Genomic DNA, 13,204 nt, shown 5'->3' on the forward strand with positions numbered 1-13,204 from the left:
CCCATTGTTCACAGAGTGATGCACTGAGTAGAGGCATCGATGTCGGACGGTGAGGCATAGTACGAAGTCGACGTCCCAAAACACCCCAAAGCTTTTCAATAGGATTAATGTCAGGACTCTGTGAGGGCCAGTCCATTATTGTTGTTGTTGTCTTCTTCAGTAATGAGACTGGTTTGATGCAGCTCTCCATGCTACTCTGTCCTGTGCAAGTTTCTTCATCACCCAGTACTTACTGCAACCTACGTCCTTCTGAATCTGTTTAGTGTATTCATCCCTTGGTCTCCCTCTACGATTTTTACCCACCACGCTGCCCTCCAATGCTAAATATGTGATCGCTTGATGGCTCAGAATATGTCCTATCAACCGGTCCCTTCTTCTAGTCAAGTTGTGCTACAAACTCCTCATCTCCCCAATCATATTCAATATTAGTTACGTGATCTACCCATCTAATCTTCAGCGTTCTTCTGTAGCACCACATTTCGAAAGCTTCTATTCTCTTCTTGTCCAAACTATTTATCGTCCATGTTTCACTTCCATACATGGCTACACTCCATACAAATACTTTCGGAAATGACTTCCTGACACTTAAATCTATACTCGATGTTAACACATTTCTCTTCTTCAGAAACGCTTGCCTTGCCATTGACAGTCTACATTTTATATCCTCTCTACTTCGACCGTCATCAGTTATTTTGCTCCCCAAATAGCAAAACTCCTTTACTACTTTAAGTGTCTCATTTCCTTATCTAATTCCCTCAGCACCACCCGACTTAATCTGACTACATTCCATTATCCTAGTTTTGCTTTTGTTGATGTTCATCTTATACCCTCCTTTCAAGACGCTGTCCATTCCGTTCAACTGCTCTTCGAAGTCCTTTGCTGTCTCTGGCAAAATTACGATGTCATCGGCGAACCTCAACATTTTTATTCCTTCTCCATGGATTTTAATACGTACTCCGAATATTTCTTTTGTTTCCTTTACTGCTTGCTCAATATACAGATTGAATAACATCGGGGACAGACTACAACACTGTCTCACTCCCTTCCCAAGTGATGCTTCCGTTTCTTGCCCCTCGACTCTTATAACCGCCATCTGGTTTCTGTACAAACTGTAAATAGACTTTCGCTCCTCGCCATCTTTAGAATTTGAGTGAGAGTATTCCAGTCAACATTGTCAGAAGCTTTCTCTAAGTCTACAAATGCTAGAAACGTAGGTTTGCCTTTCCTTAATCTATTTTCTAAGATAGATCGTAGGGTCAGTATTGCCTCACGTGTTCCAACATTTCTACGGAATCCAAACTGATCTTCCCCGAGGTCGGCTTCTACGAGTTTTTCCATTCGTCTGTAAAGAATTCGCGTTAGTATTTTGCAGCAGTGACTTATTAAACTGATAGTTCGGTAATTTTCACATCAGTCAGTCTATCACAGGGATGATATTGTCGAGTAATTACTCCACCATAGGGCGTGCATTATGGGCAGGCGCTCGGTCGTGTTGAAAGATGCAATCGCCATCTCCGAATTTCTCTTCAACAGTAGGAAGCAAGAAGGTGCTTAAAACATCAATGTACGTCTGTAGTGTGATAGTTCCACACAAAACTACGAGGGGTGCTGGCCCCTCCGTGAAACACACGTCCACGCCATAACACCACCGCCTCCGAATTTTACTGTTGGCACTACACACGCTGGAAGATGACGTTTACCGGAATTAGCCATACCTACACCCTGCCATCGGATCGGCACATTGTGTACCGTGATTCGTCGCTCCACCCAACGTTTTTCCACAGTTCAATCGTCCAATGTTTACTCTCCTTATACCAAGCGAGGCGTCGTTTGGGATTTACCGGCGGGATGTGTGGCTTATGAGCAGCCGCTGGACCAAGTTTTCTCATCTACCACCTAACTGTCATAGTACTAGCAGTGGATACTGATGCCATTTGGAATTGCTGTGTGGTGGCCTGGATAGATATCTGCCTATTACACATTACCACCCTCTCCAATTGTAGGCGGTCTCTGTCAGTCTACAGGCGAGATCGGCCTTTACGGTTTTATGTTGTACGTGTCCCTTCACGTTCCCACTTCACTATCACATCGGAAACAATGGGCCTAAGGATGCTTAGGAGTGTGGAAATCTCGCGTAAACGTGTATGACACAAGTGACACCCAATCACCTGACCACGTTCGATGTCCATGAGTTCCGCGGAGGGCCCAATTCTGCTCTCTGAAGATCTCTAATGATTACAGAGGTCGCTGATTTGGAGTACCTGGTAGTAGGTGGCAGCACAAAGCACCTAAAATGAAAAACGTTTGTTTTTTGAGGTGTCCGGATACTTTTGATTGCACAGTGTATATACATACATCCTCTTTTGTAATATGTATGTATTCCTCGTAATTTGTAATGCTTCTGAGATCTGTATGTTGGTGTAGAGCACATTTGGTGACCCGCGAGGCTGCTTCATATACTTGCTTAACCCGGCACACAACGCTGTTGGTGAACAATCCAGTAAAGTGTTGGTAACTGGCTTCCTCATTCTTTAATTCAGCAGACGTTTTACTTAATACTGATATGGTAGGATAGCAGGACACGGGCTGTTGAAGAGGAAGGAGCAAACCCAAGTTGAGGACGAAGCACAATTAATTTTTTTATAAGCACTGGTAGTTATATATATCCATGAAGCAAGTTGTGTTTTTAAAGAAAAGCTCATCGCTCTGAGTGGTACTACAAGGAATCAGAACAAATTTTAGACAAATTTTAACCAAGGCAAATGGTTTAACTTGAAACAGTTAAGCAAAGTATGACTTCACAGGCATGTATAGCAATTTGACTAGTGTTAAGAAGTACCTATAACACAGAGATAGCGCTTTAGACCTCTTAGTTGACTCAGATGACAGACTATAGGCAGAATAACTTCAGCGATGTTGCGCAGATAAATTGAGGTGATCTGAACACATCAAAAGGCAATTAATGCATCATACTCATGTAATGGACAAGTTATCAAAACTTTACTTAGGCTACCACTACATTAACCAGAGCACAACGAAAACATTAAAGCTTAGTTTAAACCAGTGCTTACAAAAGAGCAAAATTCAAGGTCACGCATTTTTCAAAAGTGGATAAAAATGTTTAAATTACACAAAGCGGCCTCTAACGGCAGCATTAAAATAGCAAAAATTTATCCTGAGGCACGTTCCAAAGAAAAATTAAAAGAACTTCTCCAAAGCTTAAGCAAATTTTTAAGAGGGAAAGTGGCGTTTAAATAACTGTTCACATCATGAAAAACAACAAGGTTGTATTGAGCCGTCTTTACAATTCACAATACCAATGCTACACTCCCACTCTCAAAGGGCGAGCACTTAAATGTCCAGATGCCTCTCGATTCAGAGGCAGAAGTTCCGGAATTACAATAATCGATAGTTAATTAATAAGCCCGAAGTTCAGTAGAACGTGGTATGCTGGAGAGACTAAAAACGTGGACACCACCAAATCAAATCACAAAACTGAGACGGAGTTTTAGGAAAACAGAGTACATTTCTGGCAGGGGAGCTTTAACAGAGAACACTAAATTGGAGAACCAAAGAACAATTTTCAAACCATTAACTTTCAGTCGGAGCAGTGGTCGGAATAGTTGCCAACGATACGGGATACGGGCGCTACGTACCCGAACGCAAGTATCAAATATGCTAATAAAACCCTTTAGTGAAGCAACCATGGCAGGCAGCCCACCAGAGCAACCTCCACTATGGGTTACACCAGCAAAAATTATAAAATTCTTAATTTCCTCTAACAGAGAAATAAAGTAACTTTCTGTTGTCATAGACAGCATTTCCCCGAATGTCAGGATTAAAGCTACAGAAGCTGCTGAATAGCACATGGCCCATAATTGATAAACTGACCATACATAACAGAGCTTAAATCCAGCCCACAGCTGATTATCCGGTCATTACGACTGTTCGAATACATGCCGGCGTAATCTAAACACATCAAAAAAATCTTCAGCTCGGTTCCGAGAGTTCCGGAACCTGTTCGGAAAATTGGAATACAGATCAACATAAGCATCATTTCCGTCCTTTTTATTGCTCATGAAAACCACACATTGCATGTTGTACCCCACACAACGAGGCCTTCAGAGGTGGTAGTCCAGACTGCTGTACACACCGGTACCTCTAATACCCAACAGCACGTCCTGTTCCATTGATACATACCTGTATTCGTCATGGCATACTATCCACAAGTTCAACGAGGCACTGTTGGTCCAGATTGTCCTACTCCTCAACGGCGATTCGGCGTAGATCCCGCAGAGTGGTTGGTGGGTCACGTCTTCTTCAATCTATCCCAGGCATGTTAGTTAGGGTTCACGTCTGGAGAACATGCTAGCCACCCTAGTCGAGCAATCTCGTTATCTTGAAGGAAGTCAAACACAATATTGCACGATGGGGTCGCGAATTGTCGTCCATGAAGACGAATGCCTCGCCAATACGCTGCCGATATGGTTGCACTAACGGTCGGAGTATGTCATTCACGTATCGTTCAGCCGTTACGACGCCTGCCATGACCACCAGAGCAGTACATCGGCCCCAAATAATGCCACCCCAAAACAACAGGGAACCTCCGCCTAGTTGCACTCCCTGGGCAGTGTGTCTAAGGCGTTCAGCCTGACCGAGTTGCCTCCAGACACGTCTCCGACAGTTGTCTGGTTGAAGGCATATGCGACATTCGTCAGTGAAGAGAACGTGCCAAACCTGAGCGGTCCATTCAGGGTGTTGTTGAGCCAATTTATACTACGCTGCATGATGTCGTGGTTGCAAAGATGGACCCAGCCGTGGACGTCGGGAGTGAAGTTGCGCATCATGCAGCCTATTGCGCACAGTTTGAGTCGTGACACGACGCCCTGTGGCTGCACGAAAATCATTATTCAACATGGTGGCGTTGCTGTCAGGGTTCCTTCGAGCCGTAATCCATAGGTAGCCGTCACCCATCGCAGTAGTAGCCCTTGGGCGGCCTGAGCGAGGAGTGTCATCGACAGTTTCTGTCTCTCTGTGTCTCTCTGTATCTCCGCTATGACCAGACAACATCGCTTTGAAACTTCCTGGCAGATTAAAACTGTGTGCTGGACCGAAATTCATTCTGGAAACATCCAAGACGCCTGGACACTTCCCTTGTTGAGAGCTCTTCCTGGCACAAAGTAACAATTCGGATACGATAGAACAGCGGTATTGAGCGTCTACGCTGCATTGAACTACAGGCAGTACGAGCCGTGTACCTCCTTCCTGGTGGATTGACTGGAACTGATCGGCTGTCGGACCCCCTTCGTCTAATAGGCGCTGTTCATGCATGGTTGTTTACATCTTTGGACGTGTTTAGTGACATCCCCGAACTGTCAAAGGGGCTCTGTCTGTGATGCAATATCCACAGTAAACGTATATCTTCAGGAGTTCTGGGAACCGGGGTGAGGCAAAACTTTTTTTCATGTGTGTAGTACCCGTACCAGACCTTCAATCACCACCGCGTTTCCCTCCGATCACCAGAGAAAACAGTTCCGGCAGAAGCGTGTTGTCCGAATCAGTGATGAACGAGTTTCGTATTCGAAAATAGCACACGAACTTTGGTGAATACTACCGAAAACTGATACGCACAATGAGAGACTGTATGTTTTCTTTCCTCGTCAGTAATAGTGATCGGTAAAGCAATACTTAGTATTATACTCTTGATAGAGTGTTACAACGGATTTAATTCAGGTTATACAGAGATGTGCGGTTGTGAGGCAAGGGGCATAAAAGACGAGATGCTGATGGGCACCAATAAACATTGTCCAATTAGTAGTATAGGTATTTACTTTTCACCACAATTTTCCATATATATACAGGCGCAGATGTCAGTGATGGAGGCGGTGGCGCCGACAGCACAACGCTCAAAACACCTTCGACCCCTAATGGCCAGTCCTTTCATTTGCTACCAGCGGCATCGTATGGTGTCAGCTGATTCTTCAATGTATCGGTATTTTGCTAGAACTTTTTGCACACAAGCAAATTTTTACAGAATGTCTGTGTTTCCTATGTTTGAATCAGACTTGGTCATTTAAGTCATCGTGTCTGCTCTTGACAACGCTTACTTTCACTTTACTCTTTGCTTTCAAGTTTGGATTCAGTACTGTTAGGTTTTCTATAGAACATGGCCGTTTCGATCACCAGACATGACTTCGATCTAAATCTTCTTCTGGAGGCATGTTATGTGCCTAGTTTAAGAAACTGCAGAAACAGTTCGCCAAACTGATCGGATTCTCCAGCAAGTAATACAATCGATGGCACTTCACTTTACAACATTCCGTAGTCACGGTGGTCAACATTTCAACCATTACCTGTAAGGGAACAGTTCTGCTTCAGTTACGTACCGTATTGTACGCTGCTAGAACCAATTAAACTCATCACGATACAAGTTCACGTGTTTAGCCTGAGTGCTGTAGTACCACTTCATGTTTTGTTCTGTATATTTTGGCATTTTGACAGGAAGTAAGGAAATGAAAATAAGAAACCGAATAATCCGCAACACTACTATGTAAAAAGCCCGTGGATAGCACGCATCCCTATACCAAAATACTTAGAAAATGTACTTGAGCCAACTCTGATATTTATTCGATGGGATTCGTATTCTCCCTCTGTGTATGAAGTAATTTAGAAATATTTCGAATAAATAGTAATGCAAAATAGTCGAAATTGAATGCGAGAGTTGGAAGAAAATCCTGGTGGGACTCTTTAAATTATTGAGAATGTAGCCAAAATTTAATGTCGTAACAACATTTATTTTCCCAAATAGACATAAATTATGATAAACAAGCTATTGATGGAATATCGTAAACAACAAGACTACACTGGGTGGATCCTTGGTGGCAGAGACAGTTTAACCATGTGAACAGTGAGTCAAGTACTCTGGCCCTATACCAAAATACTCAGAAAATGTACTTGAGCCAACTCTGACATTTATTCGATGGGATTCGTATTCTCCCTCTGTGTATGAAGTAATTTAGAAATATTTCGAATAAATAGTAATGCAAAATAGTCGAAACTGAATGCGAGAGTTGGAAGAAAATCCTGGTGGGACTCTTTAAATTATTGAGAATGTAGCCAAAATTTAATGTAGTAACAACATTTATTTTCCCAAATAGACATAAATTATGATAAACAAGCTATTGATGGAATATCGTAAACAACAAGACTACACTGGGTGGATCCTTGGTGGCAGAGACAGTTTAACAATGTGAACAGTGAGTCAAGTACTCTGGCCCTAAAAATGTGGATAACGCAAGCTGAATGGATCTGACCCTGAGCAGACTTTGGTTGATCAAATCTGCTGGAGTTTCTCTTCATAGGTGTGGCTGAGAGCAAGTGGCGATTGAGGTCTGTACACCCTGACAGTGCCGAAGCGGCAGTGTGTTACCCTGCTTATTTCGTGCGGTGATGTAACTTGCAGCTGGCGCGATGTGTGGGCCGAAGGTGAGACGTGGAGGCTGCGCCTGTGAATCAACCGTGGCCACGAAAGAAGTGCAAAGATCTGACGGTCTAGCGATCAGATAGTCGGATCACAATTTACTCTCTACAAGAGCTCTGATATCACAGTAGATTGCAGTGTGTGACACACCTGCTCACTCGTCATACCAAGGACCAATTTACTTCACTTATATGACAGAGCGCACACGGATACCAAACGTCAAGACCGGTAAACCAAAAACAAATAAGAGTGCCCTCGTCAAACGAGTAGCCCGAGACCTTTGGAGTCACACTGTATGTACAGAAAGAACTTCAGCACAGGCTCTCCAGTCTAAACTACACGCAAGTGAAGCCAGTCTCAGGATAGGACCCAAGTACCAACTACACATGTCAGAGCTTCGACCAGAAGTTCTTACCAGACCAAAGTTCCGCACCCGAGTACTTCGCACCTCCCCCGAAAAATAAATCCGTTTTCCCGCAAAGTACATGAAAGACGCTGCCTTCACAGTGTCTTGAGACAATCGCAGAGATCTAGAGAGGCTAAATCTCCCCTCCCACACGACAGCACAAACTCATGTCGAATTAGGGCAAGAGTTAAGAAAACTGCGTCTCTGGAAAAAGAAGTAAGTGCCAATTACTGCCATTTTTATATTTCGGCAGAGGGGAAGATGATTTTGTTCAGAATTTGTGTCTCTTCCCATGGCAAAAAGAGAACAGATACAATCTCAAAGATTTTAACCTACTTTATCTAAATCGCCTGCGCCTTGGAGCTTGCTAGTCCTTGCTACAAGGTGTAATAAAGATTCTATCTCTAAACGTTTCTCAGATGCCAGAGTGTTCTTTACAACAGAGGCGGCCGGGGAAGTGGTTCACTGGCCTACCTGCACTATCGGCGAACAAAAAAACTTGTGTATTTTTATTACACATGGCTCTGTACACATTTCCCGGTTTACAAATGCACTGTGTAGACCAGGCTTCAGCTGGGCCACACGGGATTAGCCAAACGGGCTAGGGCGCTGCAGTCATGGACTGTGCGGCTAATCCTGGCGGAGGTTCGAGTTCTCCCTTGGGCATGGGTGTGTGTTTGTCCTTAGGATAATTTAGGTTAATTAGTTTGTTACTTTCGGGACTGATAACCTTAGCAGTTAAGGGGAGCCGGAGGTGGTCAAATCCAAAAAATTACGATTTTTTTTGCTACCGAAAATTAATTGGAACATTCCTCTTTAATGTAAACTTTTAATTATTGTTATACTCGCCCTAGAAAAGGGGATATTACCATTTTCCTCCACGCCTGCAGAGGAATTGGGTGACCGCTGAATGCATCTAACACCATCTCGTGACTTCCTGGCGAACTGCTTGGGATTTTCTCGGCCTGTTACGCATACAGCGCCTTATGTTACGCATACAGCGAGTGTGCAAGGGTTGACTACATTGTTTTCTGTGACAAAGGAAGCGCTAAGAGCGCGGAACATCGTCTCTTTGCTGTTTACTGTTTCGATTTAGTTCAGTGTTGCGCCTGTTGTTGGTAGTATTATACTTCTTGCGTAAAGCGTTGTTCTGGTTATGATGCCACGTTTTAGTAACCGTGTAAGAAGAGGAAGAACGTAGGGAAAAGAAAATTAACACTAATACCAAGTTGCGATACTACAATTACTGAAACAGTGCGTTCTTCTGCTAAGCAACACATGGCTGGCCATAGTCCTGTGACATCTTCTAGCAAGAAGCTGGCTGGTGGAAGTGACAGATTTCGTGAATATGTCAGTGACAGTGATGATATTAACGAAGTGCTGAGTATTGGATTATTATCTTCTGTGCTGAAAGAAAGTGTTCTGTGCAAAATGTGTTCAAGTGTAGGAGTGGGACTAGAGATAACAAAGCACTTTGGTTTAGCTTGTGAGATGAAGATAATCTGTGCATGTTGCAAGTATCAAGTGACTTTCTACAATTCACATGCCAGTCTAGTTGGTGAAAATGTACGATCTAGAGTGTTTGATGTGAATGTTCGACTTGTGTATGGTCTTCGATCCATTGGAAAAGGGTCTGCTGCTGGTAAATTGTTTTGTGGTATTATGAACTTGCCATCACCTCCAAGCAAATTTGGGTACTACTGTGAACTGGTAGGATCCTCTGTTGAAGATGTGGCTTTGAAAACCATGAAGGAAGCAGTGGAGGAATCTGTAGAAATGAACGGTGGTTCTAAGGATTTGGTAGTGGCATTAGATGGTTCCTGGCAAAAGAGGGCTCATAAATCCCTGAATGGGGTTGTAACTGCTACTTGTGGTGATAGTGCAAAAGTGATAGATGTTGCAATATTATCAAAGCATTGTAGGTGCTAAAATAAAATCAAAGGAGAGCACAGTGGAACCTGTGAGCCAAATTTTAGTGGATCAAGTGGAGCAATGGTAGTGGATGGAGTGAAACAAATTTTTTAACATTCAGTTCCCAGATACAACATTAGGTACAAATACTACCTTGGGAATGGTGACTCCAAAGGTTTCAAGCCTATAGAGGAACTGAAACCATATGGAAATGAATTTGTAGTTGAAAAGTTGGAATGCATTGGGCATGTGCAAAAGCGTATGGGTGCACGGCTTCGAAGGCTCAAACAAACTTTGGGTTCAAGTAAGCTCAGTTATGGAAAGACAATAGGAGGGAGAGGCAGGCTTACTGATGAGGTGATTGAACGTCTACAGAGATCTTACAGGTATGCTATAAGGAAAAATACCAGTAATGTTAGTGACATGCAAAAAGCAGTGTGGGCATTGTTCCTTCATACTGCCTCTTCCAATGAATACCCTCAACACAGCCTGTGCCCAAAAGATTCCTGGTGCAAATATAATGCAAAAAATGACTATGATCACAAACATGGTTTGCCAGCAGCTGTGATAAATGCAATAAAACCTATTTTTCATGACGTAGTACAGCCGGAATTGTTACACAAATGTCTACACAGAAAGACGCAGAATCCTAAGAGAGCATAAACAATTTGACTTTGAAATTGATTCCTAAAAGGGTGTTTGTAAGTATAAAAACACAGCACTTTGGCATTTATGATGCAATAGCAACCTACAACCAAGGGAACAGTGTGAAGTGTGAAGTTCTGAAGGCATTAGGATTTACAGCTGGGGTGAACACTGTACGAATACTAAGAAATATTGACAGAGAAGGGATAAGAGGAGCGGAAAGAAGAGAAAGGCATATGAGGTATGATGGAACAATAGGCCATAAAAGAAGACAGAAGAGGAAGCTTTTGGAGCATGGAGAAGGAGACCCTGATAATCCATCCTATAGTGCAGGAATGTATTGAGAAACTTTGATAGCCATTTCCCATCAAGTAGAATATTTCGAATATAAGGAACATTTTCTCAAAATCCACTCTATTTGTTAGTTTATTCATAAATGTTCCTAAAGCTAAGTGATTTTAACATGGGCAGCATAGGCACATAAGATTTCACACACATATGAACATTTTTTTGCTTCCGCTGGCACTATGGCAGGTAGTGTGGCATTATTCTGCTGGAGTCCTGTCTCGATGAGGGTTGCCCTGTCTGCCCTGCACACCAGTGGGCGTGTCCGGCAAGATTTACTGAGGGATGGGCTCGCCGCCATTTGCTTTCAACTCCCAACAAGCTGTTTCTACGAGCTAACAAACGCAAAAATGGCTAATACTTTTAGTGCCCCACCAGGCTCCAGGTGTGTCAGGTTGTAATGATATCTTTAATAATGTTTCGTATGCGAAAAATAGGTGAGTGAGTAACTTGTCCCATCTCAGCGTAATTTACAGGAAAACATCTACAGTGGCTGCCTCTCGTTAATATTGTATAATTTGTTCTACACACATAAAGACTAGCGATCATTACGTAGCTTTAGGAGTTATGGAACGCAGTATCTCCATATAAACAAAATTAACGTATTTAGTATTAGAGAGAAATACCTGCCTCTTTTAATGCAATTCCAGAAGGAAAATCAGTGTGTGTCAGCGCAATAATGAAACGAACATCTGTTGCTGCACTGCAATTATTATTTACTGACTATAAAAAATGTTTTGATTGAGCAAAGAATAATATTGAGAATTCTTATGCTGTTTTTGTCACAACAACATATGCACCATCCGTCCAAATAGTTCCTAGACTGATGTTATTCCTCACGTATTAGCCACATCAGCACAGGGGCAGTTTCATCTAACAACTGTAAGGAACAGTTATTCCTTATCAAGCAGCGTTAATTTTTTGGTGTGTCAGTGTTGTTGTATCACATATCGTAATGGTGTAACATTTCTAAATCAAGTATTGAAGACATTTTCCACAAAGTTTTGAAGAAGAGAAAGGTTCGTGCTGTGTTTGCCTCCCACACCTTTACTGCCAAAAGGAAACAACACCTTGTACGCTGGCCGCGATTTTATTGAAGTATAAAACCAAGACTTTTCTGATGACACTTAGCGTTAACAGTACCAAACTACCACGAAACGACAAAGTATAGAAATTATCATGAAGTGTCCAACTTCTGACAACATGTCCGATATTCAAGCCAGTGTAATACGCGAGATGATCGACATCCCAAAGAAGAAGTTAATTCTGATAGTTTCACAGGGTAGTTTGAACGTTCTGTTCTGCTTTACTGAAGTGCGAGGGAAATGGGGTTGAAAAGGACAACGTCTGAAGCGTTAGTACCTACATTTAACTTTCTCTGTATTTTAGTGCCAGTCTCGATACTTTACGAATAGAGGTGTTTTATGTTGACATCTTTCTTACATTGCGGTTCGTATTCCCGCCATAAAATATTAAGATTTTATACGATTTCTCTAAATGCATCCAAGCACATAGCACAGCTTACGAAATAAAAGTGACTGGGACTGAAGTGTCAGTTAACTAATGAAGCACGCTGTAGCTAATAACTGAAGGATACTAAAAGAAAAATTTCACCCAAAGTTAACATAACCACTACAAACTCGCTGGGAAATATGTAGCTCATATTTCCGTCATTTTTTTGCGTTGGGAATAGTGATGCCTTGACCCTGCTGCTTTTGTATGCAATAAGACTTACCATTTATAGCACCAACTTTTGCTAGGATTGTTGACGTGTAAAGAGATGCCCAACAACACTCAGGGATCCATTCACAGCCAGCATGGATGAAGGAATGAGGCATTAATCTTCTTAGAACTGACAGACTGAGAAGTAAGGGAAGTAATCTCTGTCCTTCTAGTGGAAAGGCATATAGAATAAAACAAAACTAAGAGGGACAAGTATGCCAACGTGCAACATTTGCTTCCACAATGTCGCACCGCTTCCATGCCCCACCATTACCGTTAACCTTATAGGTACACATTATACTTATCAAGGTAAACTTTTATTTGGAGTAGAATGTGGCAGAACTTCTGTGGAATCCATGTTGGTGATGTTGAACAACATAGTGAAGTTGTCAATGTATTGTACTCGTAATTATGATGATCGTCTCACAGACGTAAAACTGTAAGATCTCCATGGTTTCCCAGAACTGCATAAGTAAAATGGTAGCTGGTTTCTCTGAGGGCACTACCGAATTCATTCCACATTCTGGTTTAATCTGCCTCGTCGACAGGATATTGCTTTCGTCCTTCTTCACTCTAGCGACAGCGTGGATAGTTATTGGCTACTGCATTCCCTCCTTACCTACAGCAGGAAGTACTTACTGACGTTGAGTAATGAGAAATGGTCGATAATTTTAATATCCAAACTGGTGGCCTTG

This window comes from Schistocerca gregaria, chromosome 4 (assembly GCF_023897955.1).
Source record: "Schistocerca gregaria isolate iqSchGreg1 chromosome 4, iqSchGreg1.2, whole genome shotgun sequence".
NCBI lineage: Eukaryota > Metazoa > Arthropoda > Insecta > Orthoptera > Acrididae > Schistocerca > Schistocerca gregaria.